The following is a 22,720-nucleotide window of genomic DNA, read 5'->3' on the forward strand; positions in this document are numbered from 1 at the left end:
ATTTCTGGCCCTGGGAGCAAACCTTGACAGCGTATTTCTAAGACACCAATCTAATATCAGGTTGATGTTGTTTAATGGCTGGAATGTATGATGAAACAGGCTTGATGCTGGTCTTTGAAGTGGGTCTACTGTGGAAACAGAAAAAAGTGGAACAATGAGGGATTTAAATCAATGCGTTCAATGGCAGTCACAACAGGCCCAGGCAAAGCCTCTGTATGGGTGATTGGAAAGTTCAGAGCCCAAGCCAAGGCCTCTGTGCACAAGGGTGGGGCTGGCTGGCAGTGTGTTGTGGAGGAACAGCTGTGTGTGAAGCCCTGCCATCTTTGAAGGGACTCATTGGGAGTCAGTTAAGCAGAAAATAATCACCTGAAAAGCAAACACCTTGTTTTATGTATGTGCTGGGAACTGTATATCTTCTATTGTTTCCAACCCTGGAGGCACACACCTAGCGAGGACAATTGAATGACTCGGACAATTGAATGACTTCATACCAGAAAATATTTGTATTTGAGGCTCTGCGTCTGCCGGTTTATTTGGGCAGCTGAAAAAAACTGTGTACAAACCAATGAGGTGGAAATGTATTGTAGACCTTCATGTCGGCTACCGTTGTGGAAGATTGCTTGTCGTTGTTTCCTCACCAGTCAAAGTAAGCGAGTCTTAACATTGAATGGAACACAGTTACCCATCTCATGTGAATCTTGGAGACAAAATCAGCCCCATCCCAGTGTTTCGTTAGTCTCCGAGGGATGGAAATTAACCAAGCAGAGAAGCAACCTAGAAGTAAGGGGAAATTTCCTAACGCTGAGAGGAATCAACCAATGGAATAGCTTGCCTTCAGAAGCTTGCCATCACTGGAGGCTTTCAAAAAGAAGTGGACAGCCATTTGTCTGAAATGGTATAGGGCCGTGGGGGCGAACCCATGCCACGTGTGCCACAGGTGGCACGCAGAGCCCTCTCTGTGGGCACGTGCGCCGTCGCCCCAGTCCTAGGCCTTCAGCTGGGTTTTATAAAACCTTTTCGCTTTAGGCCTCCGCCACCGTGTGCAAAAAAAAAAAAAGGTTCAATCAATCAATCAATTTCAACTTCTCGCGGGGGGGGGGGAAATGATCTTGCAAAGTTGGAATTGATTGTTTGAACTTTTAAATCCCACCCAGTCTGCCATTACCACTGCAGCCACACCCATCCAATAGGCCACGGCCACCCAATTGGCCATGCCCACCCGGCACCTGATGATACATAAGTGAGTTTTGGGTTGCAGTTTGGGCACTCGGTCTCTAAAAGGTTCGCCATCACTGGTATAGGGTCTCCTGCTCAAGCTAGAAGACCGCCCCCCAACTCTATTATTCTATTTTATCTGCACAAAATTTGGGGTATAACCTGCCTTGTAGCTGGGATCACTTAATTTATTTATTTATTTAGTTAGTTAGTTAGATTTATATACCGCCCTTTCCCGAAGGACTCAGGGCGGTTTACAGGGCATTTAAAAGAGAGTCAATACAAACGTTAAAACAAATTAAAAAGATTAAATAAAACCCTGAGAACAATAAAAAACCCAATTAAAATCAAAATTAAAAAATTCTCAGCCTGGGCCAGAGAGCTCGAAGAGCCAGGTCTTCAGGTCCCGGCGGAATGAACGGAGGTTGGGGGCAGTCCTAAGCTCTGCAGGCAGCTGGTTCCAGAGGGCAGGCGCACCCACTGAGAAGGCCCTATCCCTGGGTGTTACCCGCTGGCAATCTTTAACCGGCGGCACCCTGAGAAGACCCTCCCTGTGGGAGCACACTGGACGAAGGGAGCTTGATGCTGGCAGCAGGTGTTCCCTCAAATATCCCGGACCCTCACCATTTAGGGCTTTATAGGTCATCACCAGCACCTTGAATCTCACCCGAAGGGCAACCGGAAGCCAATGCAGCTCACGGAGTAGAGGTGTTACATGGGAGTATCGGGAGACCCCCATCACGACTCACGCGGCTGCATTCTGCACCAGCTGAAGCCTCCGGGTGGTCCTCAAGGGCAGCCCCATGTAGAGAGCGTTGCAGTAGTCTAGACGGGAGGTCACGAGCGCATGAGTGACTGTGCGTAGGGCATCTCGGTCCAGGTAGGGTTGCAACTGGCGCACCAGGCGAACCTGGGCAAAGGTTCGCCTAATGACGTCTGCTATTGTAGACAGTCAAGTATTTAGCCAAATGTTGGCTGAAATTAAGGCGTGCTGCCTTCCATCTGCGCTAAATAACATCTCTGTCTCTCTCTCTCAAGTCAACTTCAATTATAGGTAGTCCTCAACTTACAGCTATTTGTTTAGTGACTGTTCAAAGTTACAACAGTATTGAAAAAAATGACTGTTTCTCACGCAACCCTTGCCCCATCCCCACGGTCACATGATCAAAATTTGGACGCTTTGCAACTGGCAAATATATTTACGATGGTTACAGCGTCCCAGGCTCATGCGATGACCTTTTGCGACGTTCTGACTAGCAAAACCAATGCAGAAGCCTGATTCCCTTAACAGCTATGTTACTCGCTTAACAACCGCAGTGATTCACTTAACAACCGTGGCAAGTAAAGTTGTAAAACGGGGGCAAAACTCACTTAACAACTGTCTTGCTGAGCAATGGACATTTGAGGCTCAACTGTGATCGTTAAATCGAGGACTACTGGTACCGGTAGCCAGAAGGGAACTAGTTTGCCATTGGCTTCTTCTGGATTCTTCTTCTTTTTTTCAATTTCCCAATCTAGCTTGTCCCCGGAGATTTCCTGATAGTGATCCATCCAAAAAGTAGCCAGATCTATTCCTGTTTTCCTTTCTCAAATTCAGTGAAGAGTTTGCTGCCTCCTGCTTTCCTGTTTTATATGGGGCCCCTTCCTCATGCAGCCTTAGAATAGAATAAAGCTAGAAGGGATCTTGGAGGTCATCTAGTCCAGCTCCCTGCTCAAGCAGGAGGACCTATACCATCTCAGATAGGTGATTGTCTAGTCTCTTCTTAAAAATTTCCAGTGATGGAGCACCCATGATTTCTGAAGGCAAGATGTTCCACTGGTTAATTGTCTTCACTGTCAGGAAGTTTCTTCTTAATTCCAGGTTGCTTCTCTCTTTGATCAGTTTCCAACCATTGTTTCTCGTCCTTCCCTCAGGTGCTTTGGTGAACAACCTGGCCCCCTCTGTCTTGTGGCAGCCCCTCCGATCCTGGAAGACTGCTATGATGTCTCCCCTATTTTTTCTTTTCTTTAGACTAGCCAAACTCACGTCCCATAGCCGTTCTTCGTATGTTTTAGTCTTCAGGCCTCTGATCATCTTAGTTGCTCTTCTCTGATTTTTTTTTTCAAAACTCTCAACATCTTTTTTGTGATACAGTGACCAAAATTAGCTGCAGTATTCCAGGTGTGGTCTTACTAGGGTTTTATAAAGTGGTACTAATGCTTCGTGTGATCTTGATTCTATGCCTCTGTTTATACAGCCCAGGATTGTATTAGCTTTTTTGGCTGCTGCTACACACTGCTGGTTCATAGTCAAGCGATCCTCCACTAGGACTCCAAGGTCCCTCTCACAGTCACTGTTTTTAAGCCAGGTCTTGCCCAATCTGTATTTGTGCCTTTGGTTTTTCCTACCCAAGTGTAAGACTTTGCTTTTCTCCACATTGAAACTCATTTTGTTCGATAGGGCCCATTGTTCAAGTTTGTCAAGATCTTTTTGGATCCTGAGTTTTGTCTTCTGGGGGGTTGGCTACTCCTGTCAGTTTAGGGTCATCTGCAAATTTGATGAGTTCCCCTTCAATTCCCTCATCTAAGTCATTGATGAAGATAATGTCTGCAAGGTTTCCTATTGCGGATGTTTGAACTCAATACACGAGTGCATGCAATAGATTGCAAAGTACAGACATCCCAGAGCTACTTAGGACCCAGTTTAAAGCTACAACAGATACCTTCCCACATTCAGATGATCGCATTTTGGGTAGCTAGCAACCAGCCTGCATTTACCGCCCTTTGCAGAAACCCATGTTCATGCGATTACAATTTATGATGTTTCTTGCCAAAAACTAGCATTTACTTCCTTTTTCTCGCCCAAAAAAAAGTCCATTGAGGACGAGGGTTCACTTCACAACTGCGGCATTTGCTTGTTTGCTTGGCCACAAAAAACTCCCTAATATTAGGCATCTTCTGAATGACCTGATCTGAATGACTTTATGACCCTAATTCTGGGCTCAATTACAGTCATAAATCAAGGACTACCTGATGTTCCACAGTGATGTAGTAGGCCGGGCCTTTGCAGGTAGCCACTTCTTAAGTGGTCTTTTCTTTTGAAATAGCAGTTGGAATTGTGGGTTTGCCTGGTGAGAATTGCTTCCATGTGAGATGACAAAATTCCATTCTTTGTTAAAGGATATTTCTGTACCGAGATAAGCCTGAAGATGGGCTCATCACTGTCACATCATTTGCAGTCATTTTGATACCCAATTGACCACAGTAAAGCCTTGAGCAAAAGAAAGGAAAACCAGCATCGGTGACAGTATGTTTTAGGCAGTTAATTAAGAGTTTTCAGAAACTGTTCCCTTTCTTTTCTTTTTTCCCCCCTACCTCCCTTTTCCATTCAAGCTGCAAAGCAGTTCAGGGTTGTCTTCTTGCTTGCCAATAAACAGGCGGCACACATGTGAATAAACAAGCATTTCTCCTGTTAAAGAAGGCCAACAATGTCCCTGAACTCCGTGAAACGAACATCACAAGATAAAGCAATTGACTAGCTTTTGAGTCCAAATTAGCTGGGAATGACTTGGGCCATAGATCTTCAAACAATGCTGTCCTTATCTAGGGAGGAAGTCCTTTTGCTTCAACATTATCTCTTCTTTGGGCTTTGCAAAAACACACATAGACACAAACTCAGGCCAGTCCTGAATGGAATAGGACTTTGGATAGCAGATTATCTGGTTTTTTTCCAGCTACAAATAGGATGTGGGCGAAAGGGGCGGTAAATGCAGGACAAGGATTTGAAAACAAGGACCTGCTAAGACAGTTTTGCACCTGATAATTGTCCCTGTTCCTCTTGCGACATGATATCCCTTTGATTATTCAGCATTGCCATTCTGTTAATAATTAATTGCCTCTTTTGAAATATGAGGAAGGTGTGTTCTGCTCAAGAAGGATGAAAAAAAAAAGCTTTCCCCCCTACCTCTTCTCTTTCCATAACAACCTGATCTATGATTCAAGTAAACAAAAGAGTCTGTAGTGAAATCGGTACGTGGGATGCATTAAGGCAAACCCTCTTCTCTAGATTAGTTTTTATTATTATTATTATTATTATTATTATTATTATTATTATTATTATTATTATTATTATTATTATTGTTGTTGTTGTTGTTGTTCAGTTGGCTTATAATAATGCTGTGCCTTGCGGTTTCTTGCCTTCCTCCCCGAAAGAGGCTTCTGTTTTTCCACTTGTTTCTCTGTAAAACTCAAGGATGTCTTTCAACACTTCTTGTAGTATTATTGAGCTGGCATCTCCACTGGAGATCAAAAGAGGAAGCTACTGCTGGATAATGTTTTTAATGTTTTTAATTATGTTTTTAATTTTTAACTCTAACTTTTAATTTATTTTAATTTTAATTTTAATTTATTGTACAGAGGCCTTTAATTTTAATTTTTATCTTAACTTCTGTATTTATTATATGTTACTGTTGTTAGCCGCCCTGAGTCCTTTGGGAGATAGGGCGGCATATAAGTCCCAATAATAAATAAATAAATAAATAAATAAATAAATAAATAAATAAATAAATAAATAAATGAATGAATGAATGAATGAATGAATGAATGAATGAATATTTTATTCTGTACATCTACCCATCCACTGGTATCTGGCAGAAGCCACAATGGCGTCTGGCACACCAGGATGCCATTTGCGTGATGGTATCATAACCTCCATCACGTCTCTTGACTTATTTGCTCTACCTGCAGGCACCCATCTTCCCACCCCACTGAAAACTCTCTGTCTGCCCAGACTTCTCAGCCTGAGCAAGCTCTATCATCACCTTGGGGAAAGCAGGTTATGTTATGGGGGTCCCATTGGTTAGGGATGCACATCTGGTGGGACCACGAAAAAGGTCTGTAGGAAGAAAAGTCTTCATCATGGTTCCATCCAAGCCGGGAATAAACAACATGGCGACTGCTTAGGAAGAAGGTTACAGTTTATTGCAGAGGAAAGCCAGACAGAAAGATGGATCCAGCAGAAAAAGGACTGAGCACTTGTGGGTAGTGGGTTTTTATACCCACTGGACTCTTTTGTTTGGAGTTGCTTCCTGTTTGAGGCTATTTCCTGTGTCACGTATTCTGTCCTGAGTCTAGGTGTGCCTTTCTGGTATTCTCAATGGTTGTGGGTCAATCCATCCTATTATGTCTTAGTGGGGTATGTCAATTTTAGGTGTCTTTGTCTTCCTAAGCTTCTAGCCCCCTACATCTGCATTTGTACAGAGCATGAGGGAGGGAGAGCTGGGGCTATTAAGCAAACCGGGCATGCTTTTCTGTTTCTTCAAAATCTTTTTAGGAAATATATTTTTCTACCCTTTTAATATTTCCTTCTCTGGGGAGCTGACTTCCCACAGGTCCTCCTCTGTGGCAGCCTCTTCTGCGGGGTAAAATCATTTCCTTGGTGTTCTCTGAGCTGGGTAGTTTTCTTGCAGATGTTTCAGTACCCAAACTAGGTAACCCCAATCAGTGCTAGTGACTGAAGCCAGATCTCTCTCTCTCTCTCTCTCTCTCTCTCTCTCTCTCTCTCTCTCTCTCTCTCTCTCTCTCTCTCTCTCTCTCTCTCTCTCTCTCTCTCTCCTTCTCCTTCTCCTTCTCCTTCTCCTTCTCTTATCTATTCTGATTTGAGGATTGGGGTAAATGACAGGTAGGAACAGTGGTGATAACATTAAACTACACCCCTTGAATATTCAACTTTGTTAGTCAAAGCAGGAACGTAGGGAAATGTGGGCAATCAAATAATTCTATTCTAGTTTTCCAAAATACTTTTTCCTGGATCACTTTATCACTCCCAATTGAGCGTCATGAAGAATATTGCTTGAATTGGCCCTTCAATTTTGTTTGCCTCAGGGTCAGTTACTTTCCCCAGCAGAAGTGGGAAACTTACAGTGACTTAATACCTTTCCTTCTATTGTTTTGTTGTTGTTGTTGTTGTTTTGAAAGAATGAAATGGCACAGTGTAGACAAATTGAAAGAAATAAGCAATTAAAACCACACCTCTTCTTCAATCCCATTTGTTCATTTTAAGGTGGTTTTTCCTCTCAGATGAATTCATTTTGAGAGATGTTATATTCTGGTCCTGATGACAGTAAATGAGATTGATGCATGTCTAGGAAGCAAGAGAGATTTAGAGCTGGTGTCACAATAGGGAAGATTCCCCAGGCCTTCGGTCATCCATTATACTGAGGTACACATGTACTCACACACACAAACACACGCTCCACACAATTCATAGGATTAGATAGAATTGGCTTCCCTCCTTAAATTTATTCCAACTTACAAAGTCTACAAAGAAATCCTAGAAACATTTATGTGGAAGCAAACAACAGTTTCTTGTATTATTTGATTATGACATGTATATTAAACACACAAACACCACACAGGTCATAGGTTGAGACAGAATTGGCTTTCCTTCTTGAGTTCATTCCATCTTATAAAGTCTACATGGAAATGCTTCTACGTGGAAGTAGATAACTACCTGGAAGCAAACACATAATACAAGTTCTTGTATTATTTAATTATGACGTATTAAGCACACACATACCTTCCACACAATTCATAAGATAGGACAGAATTGGCTTTTCTTCTTAGAGTTTATTTCATCTTCCAAAGTCTACCTGGAAATGGTAGAAACACTTAAATGGAAGGAAACAACAAGGTCTGGTACTTGATTATGACATTTATATTAAACATCCGCACACAGAGACAGCAACACTCCACACAATTCATAGGATGAGATAGAATTGTGTTCCCCCGTTGAGTTTATTCCATCTTATAAAGCCTATATGGAAAAGCTTCTACAGGGAAGGAAACAACAATTCTTGTATCATTTATTATGACGCAACACACAGAGTATATATTCTGCATATTATGTGTGTGTGCATGTGCATATCTGAGTATAATGGGTGCACTCAGAATGAAGCTGTCATGCTTAAATCATGCAGGAAGTATCCTTGCTTTAATTCCAGCTTATGCCTAGATCAGTGTTTAATCCAAACATGAAAGCTGTCTGTGTGAATATCTGCATCCTGTCTTTGGCCCAGCATGTTACTTCGGTACTTCATTTTTGGCATGTTGCTTAGTGCAGTTTAACATCAGCTATGGGCTGAGGAGGGGGCAAAAGCCAATTTGGATTGGGGGAGGAAAATGAGAAGATATCTAAGTTAGCCTTGAAAGTCTATTCTCACTAGAGCTGGTGTAATCAACCTTTTCAAACCAGGGGCATCTTAAGACTTTTAGGTAAAGGTAAAGGTTTCCCCGCACATGCGTGCTAGTCGTTTCCGACTCTAGGGGCCGGTGCTCATCTCCGTTTCAAAGTCGAAGAGCCAGCGCTTGTCCGAGGACGTCTCCGTGGTCATGTGGCCGGCGTGACTAGACGCCAAAGGCGCACGGAACGCTGTTACCTTCCCACCGTAGTGGTCCCTATTTTTCTACTTGCATTTTTACGTGCTTTCGAACTGCTAGGTTGGCAGAAGCTGGGACGAGTAACAGGCGCTCACTCTGTTACGCGGCACTCGGGATTCGACCCGCCAAACTGCCGACCTTCTGATCGACAAGCTCAGTGTCCTAACCCACTGAGCCACCGCGTCCCTTTAAGACTTTTACTTCATGTTAATTTATTTTTGTTAAGCTCTGCAGAATAGGGCACGGCCAAGGAAGCAAAAATCACCCTGAATTTCGATTTTGAAAAAGGTTATTTTCCTGCCTGATTCCCAGGAGTTGCTACTGCAAGTCAGGTAAACAAGCCAGTGTAAGCACAATAGAAATCTGAATCAGTTCACATTGGAGGAAGTGTCAGCTGACGGTGGTTGGCCAATCTCAAGAAAAGCTTTGCTCTTTGGTCATAGATGATTGAACTCACATCTATAAGAGGTGGTTCAGCTTATCTCTTTTGGACTGCTAGCCTGTCAAAGTATTCTCATAGATCAGGGGGCCTCCAAACTTGGCATCTTTAAGATTTGTGAACTTTAGCTCCCAGTATTCCCCAGCCAGCATGGCTGGCTGAGGAATTCTGGGAGTTGAAGCCCAGAAGTCTTAAAGTTGCCACGTTTGGAGACCTATGTCATAAGTGATGGGCCTGCTCTCCACCATAACATATTGCTGACTTTTCACATATCCATGCATCCAAAAAGACACTAGGAAAATGAGTTTGTACTTGTCTTGCTGATAAGGAGCTGTGAGGAAGTGCTGCTTTAGGAACACTCTCAGGACAACGGATTCTGAGTGGGCTGCTATGTGAATCAGAGACCCCAGTGGCATTAGAGGTAGATTCGAAGAGGGTGGTAGTTGGAGAAGAGATGGTTGGAAATGGAGAAAATGGCTGGTAACTAAAATTGTTGAAATGGTTTAAATCAATTCTGGGAGTTGAAGTCCACAAGTCTTAAAGTTGCCAAGTTTGAAGACCCCTGGTTTAGATAGTATCCAATTGTTGAAGTACGTTGTTGTAAATTCTAATATATTGGGCTCCTTCGTGCTCTCTGAGCTTGGCTGTTTTCTTGCAGAGGTTTCATTACCCAACTAGGTAATATCCTCAGTGCTAGAAGCACCAAGAACATGCTTACTGACAGGGTAAGCCAATTGTATATAAACAGAGATCAAGCTCCATTCTCTTCTAATACTTATAATGTTACCTAGTTGGGTAATGAGTGGTCTGCAAGAAAACAACCAAGCCCAAAGCGCATGAGGGAGCCCACAGTTCAAGGACCCCTGAGCTATGGATAGGACCAAGGTTCCCACAGTTCAACTCTCAGCTACAAATTCTTTCTCTGTTGAAACCCTAAGATTGGTTGGTAAACCAGAGTTGGATTTGTTTGTGAGCAAATAGGAAGGTTGCCCCCCAAAAAGCAAGCTAAAAGAGGCACTGTAGGACTATTCTCACCTCAGAAAGTTCTTTGTGGAGCAGAAGTTGGTGGAAAAGAAGAAGGCCAAAGGCAGTGGTGGGATTCAAATACCTGAACAATCGGTTTTCTATGTGGATGCTGGCCTGGGCCTCCAAGGCCTAGAACGGATTTCCAGAAGTAGCATCCACACACTTCTGGCAGGCCGTTCTAGGGCTGGGAGGCCTCCTCCAGGCCTCTGAGGCCTAGAATGAACTTCCGGAAGTGGCATCCATGCACTTCCAGCAGGCTGTTCTAGGCCTGGGAGGCCTCCTCCAGGACTCCCAGGCCTAGAACACACTTCTGGAAACAGCGTTCTTTCAGCAGATTCTCCAAACTCTACAAAATTTAGCTACCGGTTCTACTGAACCGGTGCGAACCGGCTAAATCCCACCACTGGTCAAAGGTTTTCCTGCCAGGGGGCAGCAAAGTTGCCAGTATGATTGATGGTGGGTGTAATGTATTGGGATTTACTTGAACTGTTTTCACGTGTCTTTTGAATGCTGCTTAAGGTTGCTCAATTGGTGTGTCTGTGTAACAGTCACTGACTTGCCAGACAAGCTGTCTCCAAGAAGATCATTGGAGGATTTGGGGTGGGAATTGGTTCCTTTAAAGCTATTGGCCGCCGCCTAGTGGCCAACCGTATAAATAGCTGCGCAGAAGCCTCTGGTTCAGTTCTGTTCCTGTTTGCCTCAATAAAGCAATGTTCCTGTTTGCAACCTCTCATCTCGCTTACTGCCTCCAAAGAACTCACTACACAACAGTGGGATTTCCTTAACTCTGAGTAGAAATAGCAGCCTAGAGAATTGTATGTATGTCAAGTACACGAGTTCAGTTAATATCAAAACCTGCTACAAGAGTCGTGTTTAAAACAACTTGGAGCTAAAATTTAGCATGCAGAGAAAACAGGTGCATAAAAATAAAGGTTCTGCTGCTGGAACTACCCCTAAATCAAGCAGGTTGAAAATAGGGAAAGAGAACTCTTTTGCAAAATGGTGCAACACGTAATTTTATTACCGTACAAAACATTGGAGTGTTTTCTCGGTTCGCAGAAGGCACTGAACTATATAACAAGCCAAATGAGCTGGATTCACACAATACACATTAAGCTGGGTGCTTGTCTGAAGGGGAACACAAATCAAATTCAAATAAAGCTTTGCTCACTGTGCAACGACAGCTACTAAATCCTTCTGCGTTATGGAAGGGTAAGGATCTCACCACACAGCTGACATTTCCTGTGGAACCTAATACTTTAAATAGTGATTCTGCCTTCAAACGCTAGATTTGAAATGCTAGCATGTATAATAAATGTCATGGTTCCCATCCCGTGCAAGTCTTCTAAGAGGACCATTGAACTCTCTGAGATTTACTCTCGAGTAAAGATACCAAGCTTGGCAGTGTAGAAATAAGGATGTGTTGTTGTATTGCTGAAAACATCAATATTTTTTCTTACCTTTCTGGTGAACTCGCCAGATTTCTTTGGTGATTCTCGCACTAGTTTTATTATTTTATGCAGAGAGAAAGTGTCTCTCCTTGCTCCATTTTCCTCTCCCCCTTCCCCCCGCCCGGATTTCATGCTGAATAAACCGCCAAGCCGACAGTTTAAAAAAAGAAACTCCATATTCTATCCAGCCTTATACTCTTTAACATTTATAACCCTGCATATCTCAAATGTCTTTACCTAAAAACACGTTATGCTTTTTATTACCAGGTTTACGCCAGTAATAATATTTGCATCAGCTTTCTTAGGGATAATCTTATAGCAGAACCCTTGAAAGAAAAGCTTTCGAAAAAAACTATTGTCAAGCAGGAAACGCACATTTCAAAACATGAAACATGGGTATAATCGCCCCTTCCGACAGCTTAACATGACAGATTGGGGGGAAAAAAAATACAATCCGATAGAGAAGCAGGATCAATGGATTATGAAAGTCATGAAACATCTCCTCTGAAGGGGTGGGGAAGGGGACATGGTGGTTCTGCAGGCGTGTGAAAGACACTAAGTTTGCCTGGCTTAGGAGGATGTCAGTCCATCTCAGTCTGATTGGCAGGGATGGTTAGATGGAGAGCTCAGCGGTGAATTTTGGAGGCTTTGTCATAGCCATTGTACAAAGTGATATACAGTGCCAATTGACTTGAGCAGCTCCCTTGCTAACATTTTACAGCCTCTTCAAGCCCAGATTATTGCCTTATCTTGTCATACTAAATTAACGTGGCAGCACTGCGTTGAACAGTGGTGACCTCTTCATCTGTGGAAATTGCTGCCTAGAAGGAAGAAGGCTGTCTCTACCTGGTTTGTGGACATTTGGGGGGGGCATGTTTGGATGTGTCGTAGACAGTGGTGGGATTCAGCCGGTTTGGCAGAACCGGTGGCTAAATTTTGCTGAGTTCGGAGAACCGGCTTAATGCACCCTGCTTCCGGAAGTCCAGTCTAGGCCTGGGAGGTCTATAGGAGGCCTCCCAGGCCTAGAACAGCCCACCAGAAATGCATGGATGCTACTTTTGGAAGTCCATTCTAGGCCTCGGAGGCCTAGAGGAGGCCTTCCAGGCCTAGAACAGCCTGCCGGAAGTGTGTGGATGCCGGAAGTCTGTTCTAGGCCTCGGAGGCCCAGACCTGCAACCAATAAGAGAACCAGTTGTTCAGGTATTTGAATCCCACCATTGGTTAAAGATTATATTCCTCCCCCCCCGCCCCTGAAATGGAGCACGAGGTTGGCCCTATTTGGAAGGAGGAAAAAGTGACGGAGATGAACAAGAGGAAGATGGTTTTATCAGTCTGCTGAGAAGAGCTAGGTGCTAATTGGGCCTTAGTTTAATTAATGGCTATACTGGGGCAAGATATTAAGCCTTTATTTGCTCTGCTTTATGGAGATTATCTGTCTTGTGTATCGGAAACCAAGAATCGGAAATAGATTTATACAGGTCGTCCTTGACTTACAACCACAACTGAGTCCCAAATTTCTTTTGCTGAGGGAGACATTTCTAAAGTGAATTCTGCTCCATGTTATGGTCTTTCCTGCTACAGTTGTGAAGCAGATTGCTGCAGTTGTTAAGCCAGTGACATGGTTGTTAAGTGAATCTGGCTTCTCCCCTTGACTTTCTTTGTCAGAAGGTCGCAAAAGGTGATCACATGACCCCTGGATACTACAACCATCATAAATATCAGTCAGTTGCCAAGGGTCTGGATTTTGATCATGTGACCATCCATGGGGATGGTGCAAGGGTCGCAAGTGTAAAAAAAGGTCCTAAGTCACTTTTTCCCCGGTGCCATTGTAACTTTGAATGGTCACTAAACAAAGTGTTGTTAAGTCGAGGACTACCTGTACATGGCCCTTTCTTCCTTCCATCCATCCGTCACAACCAACCTGTCACAGTTATGCTGAGTTTGTTCAATATTTTCTTTGGCAAACAGAGATGACTTCTTTGGGGACAACAGAGGGGTAGAAAGAAAGGATGATCCAGTTCTCCACTTGCTTGATTTACACAGAGGGGTATGCTTCTCCATTTACATGTGTTTGATGAGGTGTCATGGTTCCGACAGATGAAACTCTTCAAAGAAGTTCAAGGCATTGTTTACCTTAAAGAATCTTTATTTGAGTAGCATAGCATAGGCACTAACATAATCGAAGCCAAAATCTGAGCTCCCCTCCCCCTGAGCACATAGTATCAAAGCACAATTCCCTCCTCCAATTGACAGTCATAAATCACATTCCCCAATTAGTTTGAAATGCAGGCTTCCCCTCTAATTCTTTATCATCCCTTATTTCAATAACCTTGGTTCTCACACTAGGTTCAGTATTGTTATGTCTAGCTAAACTCTCATGCACATTCCTCCCCCCAGCATCAATTAACCAATTCTTAAGAGTAAAACATAAGAAGAAAATGTTTGCATCTCTATCTGTTGTCAAATCAAAAACACCCGATGTTAGCAGCATTGATATGGGGATTGCTTCATCCTGACATACATGCTAAATCAATGATACAGATACCCAAACATTTCTCAGGCCACGATTCATGTATATTTGGAGACCTTCCACAAATGATGATGCTGTCCTCATATTTAGGAAGAGGATGGCTTGCCACTTGCTAGAAGGTATAAATGGAAACTTTTGGAATTACTTGGGGTAGTTAAGATGTCGTGGCAAACTTTGTACGAGTGGATTACAAATAACGGTTTGATGGCAGAGAGTTTTGCAACTTTTCTTTTGTTTCATTTTAGAATTACTAACTTCTTCCTGTTAACTATTACATCACTAATATAATATATAGAAGGCAGGTCAGTAATTTACAAATAGACATATTAGCTTAAAATCTTTGGGGGGAGGGCTGTTTTGCGAGGGGTGGGAATCAATGTCTTAGTAATGTATTAATTAGTATTCAAATACAGGGGGGATAATAAGTGTATATGTGATTTTTTTTCTTTTTTAATATTTTGATTGTTGTTTTTTTGGATTTTTTTGGAGTTCTGTATTTTCTATTTTAACATTGTCTTGAATAAAATAAAAATAATAAAAAGAAGATATTAATGGAGAACTGTTTCCCTCCCACTGCTTGAGAAAAGCATTTTCATACTTGATAGCCTTCATGGTTTTTTACAGATTCCAAACAAATCAAGATGCAGATCTTCCCCAGTGGGCTATCTTGAGTATAACAAAGCTTATCTTAAGGCGTTCAATGTAAACCTTTTTCCTGCTGTCTTATGATAGAATTAAAGGGACACGGTGGCTCAGTGGGTTAGGACACTGAGCTTGTCGATAGAAGGTCGGCAGTTTGGCAGGTCGAATCCCGAGTTTCATCATAAACATATAAACTAATCATTCGAGATTTCAATAAGGAACACAGCCATAGTTAAAACTAACCAAGCTTTAACAGTGATGGCTAAATCGATTGCTTTAATTAAAGAAAAAGACCCATTCAACTTTGTTCCTACTTGGAAACTCCTTCTGGATTTTGTGCTTGAGATGGAAAAGAAAATTTTGACTTTGGGTTTTGCTAAGTTTGTTGTTACAGTGGTACCGTGGTACTCATTGCTAATTAGTTCCAGGAGGTGCGACAACTACCAAATTTGATGAGTTTCAAAGCAGTTGAGTAAAAGGTGCCACTGTAGAGAAAATGGTTAGCATATATTAGAATAGAATAGAATAGAATAGAATAGAATAGAATAGAATAGAATAGAATAGAATAGAATAGAATAGAATAGAATAGAATAGAATAGAATAGAATAGAATTACAGGATAGAATAGAATAGAATAGAATAGAATAGAATAGAATAGAATAGAATAGAATAGAATAGAATAGAATAGAATAGAATAGAATAGAATAGAATAGAATTACAGGATATAATAGAATAGAATAGAATGGAATGGAATGGAATGGAATGGAATGGAATAGAATAGAATAGAAAATATACAGGAATAGAATAGAATAGAATAGAATAGAATAGAATAGAATAGAATAGAATAGAATAGAATAGAATAGAATAGAATACAATAGAATACAATAGAATACAATAGAATACAATAGAATACAATAGAATAGAATCTGGAAGGGACCTTGGAGGTCTTCTAGTCCAGCCCCCTGCTCAAGCAGGAGAACCTATACCATCCCAGACAAATGACTGTCTTGTCACTTCTTTAAAATCTCCAGTGATGGAGCACCCACGATTTCTGGAGGCAAGCTGTTCCACTGGTTAATTGTCCTCACTGTCAGGAAGTTTCTCCTTAATTCCAGGTTGTTTCTCTCTTTGATCAGTTTCCAACCATTGTTTCTCGTCCTTCCCTCTGACGCTTTGGAAAATAAGTTGACCCCCCTCTTCTTTGTGGCAACCCTTCAAATACTGGAACACTGCTATCATATCTCCCCTATTTCTTCTTTTCTTTAGACTAGCCAAACCCATTTCCCGCAGCTGTTCTTTGTATGTTTTAGTCTCCAGGCCTTTGATCATCTTAGTTGCTCTTCTCTAAATTTTTTCCAGAGTATGTATTAGTATTAGCAGTGCTTTTTTTGTAAAAGAAAAAGGTGCCGGAACTCACACATGTCATACAACCCGCCTTGCCTACCCTACAAGGTTCCATCCAAAAAAGGTGCCGGAACTCCGTTCTGAGCGTTCTGTGAGAAAAAAAGCCCTGAGTATTACTATGTAAAAGTAAAACCTTGAGGCTGTAGTGTTGCTATCTTACTTTACTACACTAACAAGAGTCAGAAGTCAATTTTTTCCACTTTGCCCTACACTCCTTTCTCTTCCCTTTTTTGTCCCCTTATTTTCATTTTATTTTTTACTTTATATCTCAACAAACTTTATAAAATTATTATTTAGAAATCCCTAAAATATACAAAGGGACGCGGTGGCTCAGTGGGTTAGGACGCTGAGCTCGTCGATCAGAAGATCAGCAGTTTGGCAGGTCGAATCCCGAGTGTCACGTAGCAGAGTGAGTGCCTGTTACACATCCCAGCTTCTGCCAACCTAGCAGTTCGAAAGCACGTAAAAATGCAAGTAGAAAAATAGGGACTACTACGGTGGGAAGGTAAAAGTGTTCTGTGCGCCTTTGGCGTCTAGTCATGCCGGCCACATGACCACGGAGACGTCCTCGGACAAGCGCTGGCTCTTCGGCTTTGAAACGGAGATGAGCCCCGGCCCCTAGAGTTGGAAACGACTAGCACGCATGTGCGGGGGAACCTTTACCTTTACCTTTAAAATATGCAAATAAAACCACTAGATGTGTTACTGACCTGGTCAAGCATATTGTGTGAACACAGTCAGCAAATGCTACAATACCCTACTATCATTTCATCATTGTGCCATTGTATAAGAGCAATGCACAATAAAATGAGGCAAACAGATTCCAGGTTTTCACCCTTCCTTTTTCTCTAACCACAGAATGCCATTTTTCAAGGCCTGAGCAGAGATGCCAAGATATTTGAAAATGTGTTGTTGCTGTTTTTTCAGTCACTAAATCATGTCCGACTGTTTGCAACCTCATCGATCATAGCTCCCCTACCCCCCCGCCCCCCCGGTTCTCCACTCTCTCCCGGCATTTGTCCAAAATAACAACAACAACAATAACAACAATAATAATAATGTTGGAAGGTACCTTGGAGGTCATCTAGTCCAACCCCTGCTCAGGCAGGAAACCCTATACCATTTCAGACAAATGGCTGCCAATCTCTCCTTTAAAACTTCCAGTGTTGAAGCATCCACAGCTTCTGGAGGCAGGTTGTTCCACTGATTAACTGTCCTGTCAGGAAATTTCTCCTTAGTTCTAGGCTGCTTCTCTCCTTGGTTAGTTTCCCATATTCATGTTCATTGACTCAAGGACACTATTTAGCCATCTGCTCCTCTGCCATCCCCTTCTCCTTCTGCCTTCCATCTTTCCCAGCATCAGGGTCTTTTCCAAGGGGTCTCCTCTTCTCATTAGGTGGCCAAATTATTTGAGCTGCAGTATCTGTTCTTCCAAAGGACAGTTGGGTTGATTTCGTTTAAGAATTTGAGAATTACTCCATGCTATTTAAAACATTATTGAACTTAGAGTTTTCTCTAGCACCCATTCCTCAGGGAATGATAAATCCGTGATTTATCTGATTTTTGTTTTCCTGAGGAGAATCCATACATGGAAAAGGGTGGAATCCTACAGCTGACCAGAATCACTTCATTGCACATTAGGGTATCCATTACAATTACAAAAATGAGGACCCAGATTGTTGGGGGCAATATGCTCACTCTGTAAACTATTTATAAAGGGCTGTAAAGCACTTCTGAAAGCAAGCTGTTCCACTGGTTAACTGTCCTCACTGTTAGGAAGTTTCTCCTTAATTTCAGGTTGCTTCTCTCCTTGAGTAGCTTCCATCCATTGTTTCTTGTCTTGCCTTCTGGTGCTTTGGAAAAGCCCCTCAGATATTGGAATACTGCTATCACATCACCCCTAGTCCTATTTTTCTCTAGACTGGCCATACCCAATTCCTGCAACCATTCTTCATATGTTTTTGTCTCCAGGCCCTTAATTATCTTAGTTGTTCTTCTTTGTGCTTTTTCCAAAGTCTCAACATTTTTTTGTGTGTAATGTGGTGACCAAAACTGGATGTCCTATTTCAGGTGTGGTCTTACTAAGGATTTATAAAGCGGTACTAATACAAATTAAATTAATAAATAAATAAATAATAAATAATACTTCATGTGATTTTGCTTCTATGCCTTTGTTTATGCAACCAAGGATTGTATTAGCTTTTTTGACTGCTGCCGCACACTGCTGGCTCATGTTTATGTGTTTGTTCACTAGGATTCCAAGGTCCCTCTCACAGTTAGTGTTTTTGAGCCAGGTTTTGCCTTATCTGTACTTGTAGCTTTGGGTTTTCCTGCCTAGGTGTAAAACCTTGCTTTTCTCCACATTAAATTTCATTTTCTTGGATAGGACCCATTGTTCAAGTTTGTCAAGATCTTTTTGTATCCTGAACTTGTCTTCTGGGTTGTTGGCTATTCCTGCCAGCTTACTGTCATCTACAGATTTGATGAGTTCCCCTTCAATTCCCTCATCTAAGTCATTTATGAAGATATTGAAGAGTACTGGGCCTAAGACAGAGCCCTGTGGCACTCCACTGCTTACATTCTTCCATGTAGATGTAGTATCATTCATTGAGTATTGTTCGCCAGCCAGTTACAAATTCATCTGGTGGTAATGCTGTCTATCCCACATTTTTCTAGTTTACCAAGTAGTAGGTTGTGGTCGACTTTGTCGAATGCCTTGCTGAAGTCTAAGTATACTATGTCTGCAGCATTTCCCTGGTCTACTAATTTAGTCACTTTGTCAAATAATGAAATCAGATTGGTTTGGCATGATCTGTTTTTAACAAACCCGTGCTGGCTACTAGTTATAGCTTTATTTGTTTCTAAATGTTCACAGGTCTCTTATATCCTATTCCATTCCATTCCATTCCTCACCTGAAAGCAGAACAAGAAGCAATGGATGGAAACAAATCAAGGAGAAACCCATCCTAGAAATAAGGAGAAATTTCCTGACAGTTAGAACAATTAATCAGTGGGATGGCTTACCTTCAGAAGTTGTGGGTGCGTGAGATTTTTAAGAAGACATTGGACAATCATTTGTCTGAAATGGTATAGAATTTCCTGCCTGAGCAGGGGGCTGGACTAGAAGACCTCCAAGGTCCCTTCCAACTCTATTATTCTGTTCTGTTCTGTTCTGTTCTGTTCTGCTCTGTTCCGTTCTATTCTTATTCCATCCCATTCCCTATTCTATTCTATTCTATTCTATTCTATTCTATTCTATTCTATTCTATTCTATTCTATTCTATTCTATTCTATTCTATTCTATTCTATTCTATTCTTATTCCATCCCATTCCCTATTCTATTCTGTTCTGTTCTGTTCTGTTCTGTTCTATTCTTATTCCATCCCATTCCCTATTCTATTCTACTGTATTCTATTCTGTTCTGTTCTGTTCTGTTCTGTTCTGTTCTATTCTATTCTATTCTTCCTTACCTGTAATGCATACTTTCTATTACCTTTCTCCTTAGCCTATTTTTTTTAAAAAATAGCCTAGGTTATAAATGATCTTAGATTAGAGGAAACAAAAATTGCATAGGATTTTCTTCTGTTTTTGCCTCTTGCTCCTGTCCTCCATTAGGAAGTTTTCTTAAATTTGTACGAATCTTCCTTTTAGATAAAGGTGATACCTGAACAACAAGAGCTACACATTCACGCACACATGAATACCCACACAGACACACAGGCACAGATACTTTAAAGATGCACATATATACAGTATAAGGACAGAAGCACTTAATCTCTATGCACAACATAGAGCATGTTAAGCTATAGCTTGTTTAATTAGTCTTTATGGAAAAAAACTGCAATTATATGGTGTCATACAACATATTAAATTCTCATATGGTTTTTCGGGCTTCATCTCAGCATGTTCTGTGAAACTGACCCTAGGCAATGAATAGCAGCCAAACTGCCCCAATTGTTTGATAGATATACAAAATCATTAAATGGCATTTTAAATGGCTAGACCAGTCAGTTTCTGACTTTCATTTTGATCATCTTTTTCACATATATGCATAGACACATAAATGCAATTTACAGACACAAACATACACACACACACACACTTTGAAGAAATGGAAAAATGATCTTTGGCAAAAGACTTCCAGATGGTATTTCAGAGCACATTTTTAAAGCCGACACTAATCTCTCTTTCAAAAATATTTTTAAAAGGAATATGCAATATAGTGCAATGAGGCACTTTATTTTTTAAAACTACTGTCTGTGGCACTGAACTCTGCTGCACACTAAGTAACAAATTCTTTGCATCCCGTGAAGCATAATTTTCAAAAAAATAAATGTCCCAACTTTATTCCCAGAGGAGATTTGTTTGTTTGTTTCTTTGGTTTTAGACTCACAAAGGTGGAAACTGCATTGTTTTGCTTTGTTCTCTTCTGTATTGGTTTATTGTTGGAAGAAAACATTAAGACACTGAAAAATAAAACAGAACAAGCTAACGTTCAGAATAAGAAGGCATAGCACATTGTAGAGATGTAACCATAAGGTCTTTAACTGCTCTGGTTACAGACCTATATAGTCCATAGGTATCAAGTTAGCTTACAGTACTTGGGGGAAAAGGACTTTTCATACGTGAGGATTAATAATTGGAAGGACCCTTTTATGTGATGTCTCCTGCCTGGAAAAGGAACTATTGCATGAATATACTTGGATGGAGCCATGGATATTTTGATCCTATTGATCTGAGATATGCGGGATTTTAGAGGCCATTACCAAATGATTACTGACCTCAGATGTTTATATCCAGATAGCTATCTAGCAATGAACTATTTTGAACCAACTTCCCAAGTGAAAATGTTGTGGTGCAATATAGTCTGGAGTAGCCGGAGGAGAGGATCTGTTCTTTCCAGCCTACGACTGGCCCTGTTGGAATGTCAGGGACAACCCTTTTTTATATTCAATAGGCTGGAACTAATCCAACCAAATTTATTTGCAAAAGCTAAATGAAAAAGTTGAAACAAAAGCTAAACAAATACAGACCAAGACTTTATCAGAAGCTCTTCAAACGGTTGCCTTCAGCAACCAGCACCTCCCACACATTCCCCTTTTATACAGCAGTCTCAAGGCATGGCTTCTCATTGCCTTCTCCCGAGTTGCCTCATTGCTTTCCTTTGCTCAGTTCTGCTAGATTGCCTCCTGCTCCTAACGTCCCTGAACAGAGCCAGCTGTGGATCGTCTTCTTCCAATCTTTCAGGCTCACACAGCTGGGTCTGAGGAGGAACAAGACGGGAGGGGCCTGACTGAGAGTTCTGCGGTGCATCAGAACTTTCCTCTGACACCAAAAGCTCTCCAAACCCCTCCTCCTCCTCCTCTTCAGAATTGTCCAACTCAGCTGCCGAAACCACAGGCTGACGTTGAATCACAACAGGATCCTTCCCAGAGAGCATGATGGTGGACAACTTGAAATGCCTGATAGACTAGCAAGAGAGTGAGGACAGACCTACCCTAGCAGTATATCTACAGGGTCAGTAAAAGCCATCCCTCTTTCCTCTAATTCTAGGAATGTCTTTGTCATGGACTGCAGATGTGTAGACATGCTCTCTCCCGGTTTTAGCTGTTCTTTATACAGCTTTCTTGTCAGCATTACTTTGCTGCTCGCACTCCCTCTCACGTACACCCTGCGCAAAGCTTCCCAGCACTCCTTAGCAGACTGGAGACCCCTCATGTATATCAGCTGGCTATCCTCCAAACTCAGGATTATGCTGGCCAACACTTTCTCATTCTTTTTCTGGTCCCCATCATCCAGGGCTGCAGGTGGATCAACAACTGTCATCCACAACTCCTCCTTTCGTAGGTACATCTCCATCTTCAGACTCTAAGGGAGGTAGTTTGTCTCGTTCAGCTGAGATACTACTAAACCTCTTCCCATTATGCTGCGGGAGTCCATGTTGCCTGCTTCTTTAAACCACCACAAACCACAAGCCTTAACTCCTCTGGCTCTGGTTCAAACTCTCGCTGGGTTTCTCCTCACTCTGGGCCCATAACCCTGTCAGAGCATGCACAGTCTTATTGCGCTGAGGTAACCCAGGAGTAAATACAGTAAACCATGGTTTGTATTAAATGGTAGTTTATGTTACACTATCTACAATATACACTGGGAACAAAATAACACAACACGTGGTAATACAGCAAACTCCAACACACAGCAATTACAGCAGGAAACAGATGAGAGAGAAAGACTCCAGCAAGGCCTTCCCTTTTATACGCAAGCTCTTAAAGGGATACAAACTCCTGCTGAATCATTCCTAACATTGCATCATTCATCTCACATTATACAAGCTGGTTAGCTTCTAAATCATTACCTTGACGTACAGTTATCAGATAGTTGCTTTTTTCTGGCGAGATGCTGTTGGTAGATGAACAACAATAAAGAAACTACTTAGTCTTTGGTCTTTGACAGATGACTACAGAATCATAAAGTTGTGGAGTTCGAAGCAACCAATGAGGATCATTAGTCCAACTCTGTGCAACACTCAAGAAAGTCAATTCATGCCTCTTTGAGAGGTAGCTGTCAGTCACTTTTTGAAAACCTCCAGAGGTGGAGA

At 41.7% G+C, this 22,720-nt stretch overlaps 1 protein-coding gene across 2 annotated transcripts in view; it reads left to right on the forward strand.

The window, feature by feature from the left end:
• Positions 1-22,720, forward strand: part of SOX5 (SRY-box transcription factor 5) — a gene marked incomplete at its 5' end in the record, with an annotated part of 509,776 nt that overhangs the window by 87,751 nt on the left and 399,305 nt on the right. The gene's annotated exons all lie outside the window — the stretch shown is intronic.

This window comes from Vipera berus, assembly GCF_964194415.1.
Source record: "Vipera berus genome assembly, chromosome: 6".
Taxonomy (NCBI): Eukaryota; Metazoa; Chordata; class Lepidosauria; order Squamata; family Viperidae; genus Vipera; species Vipera berus.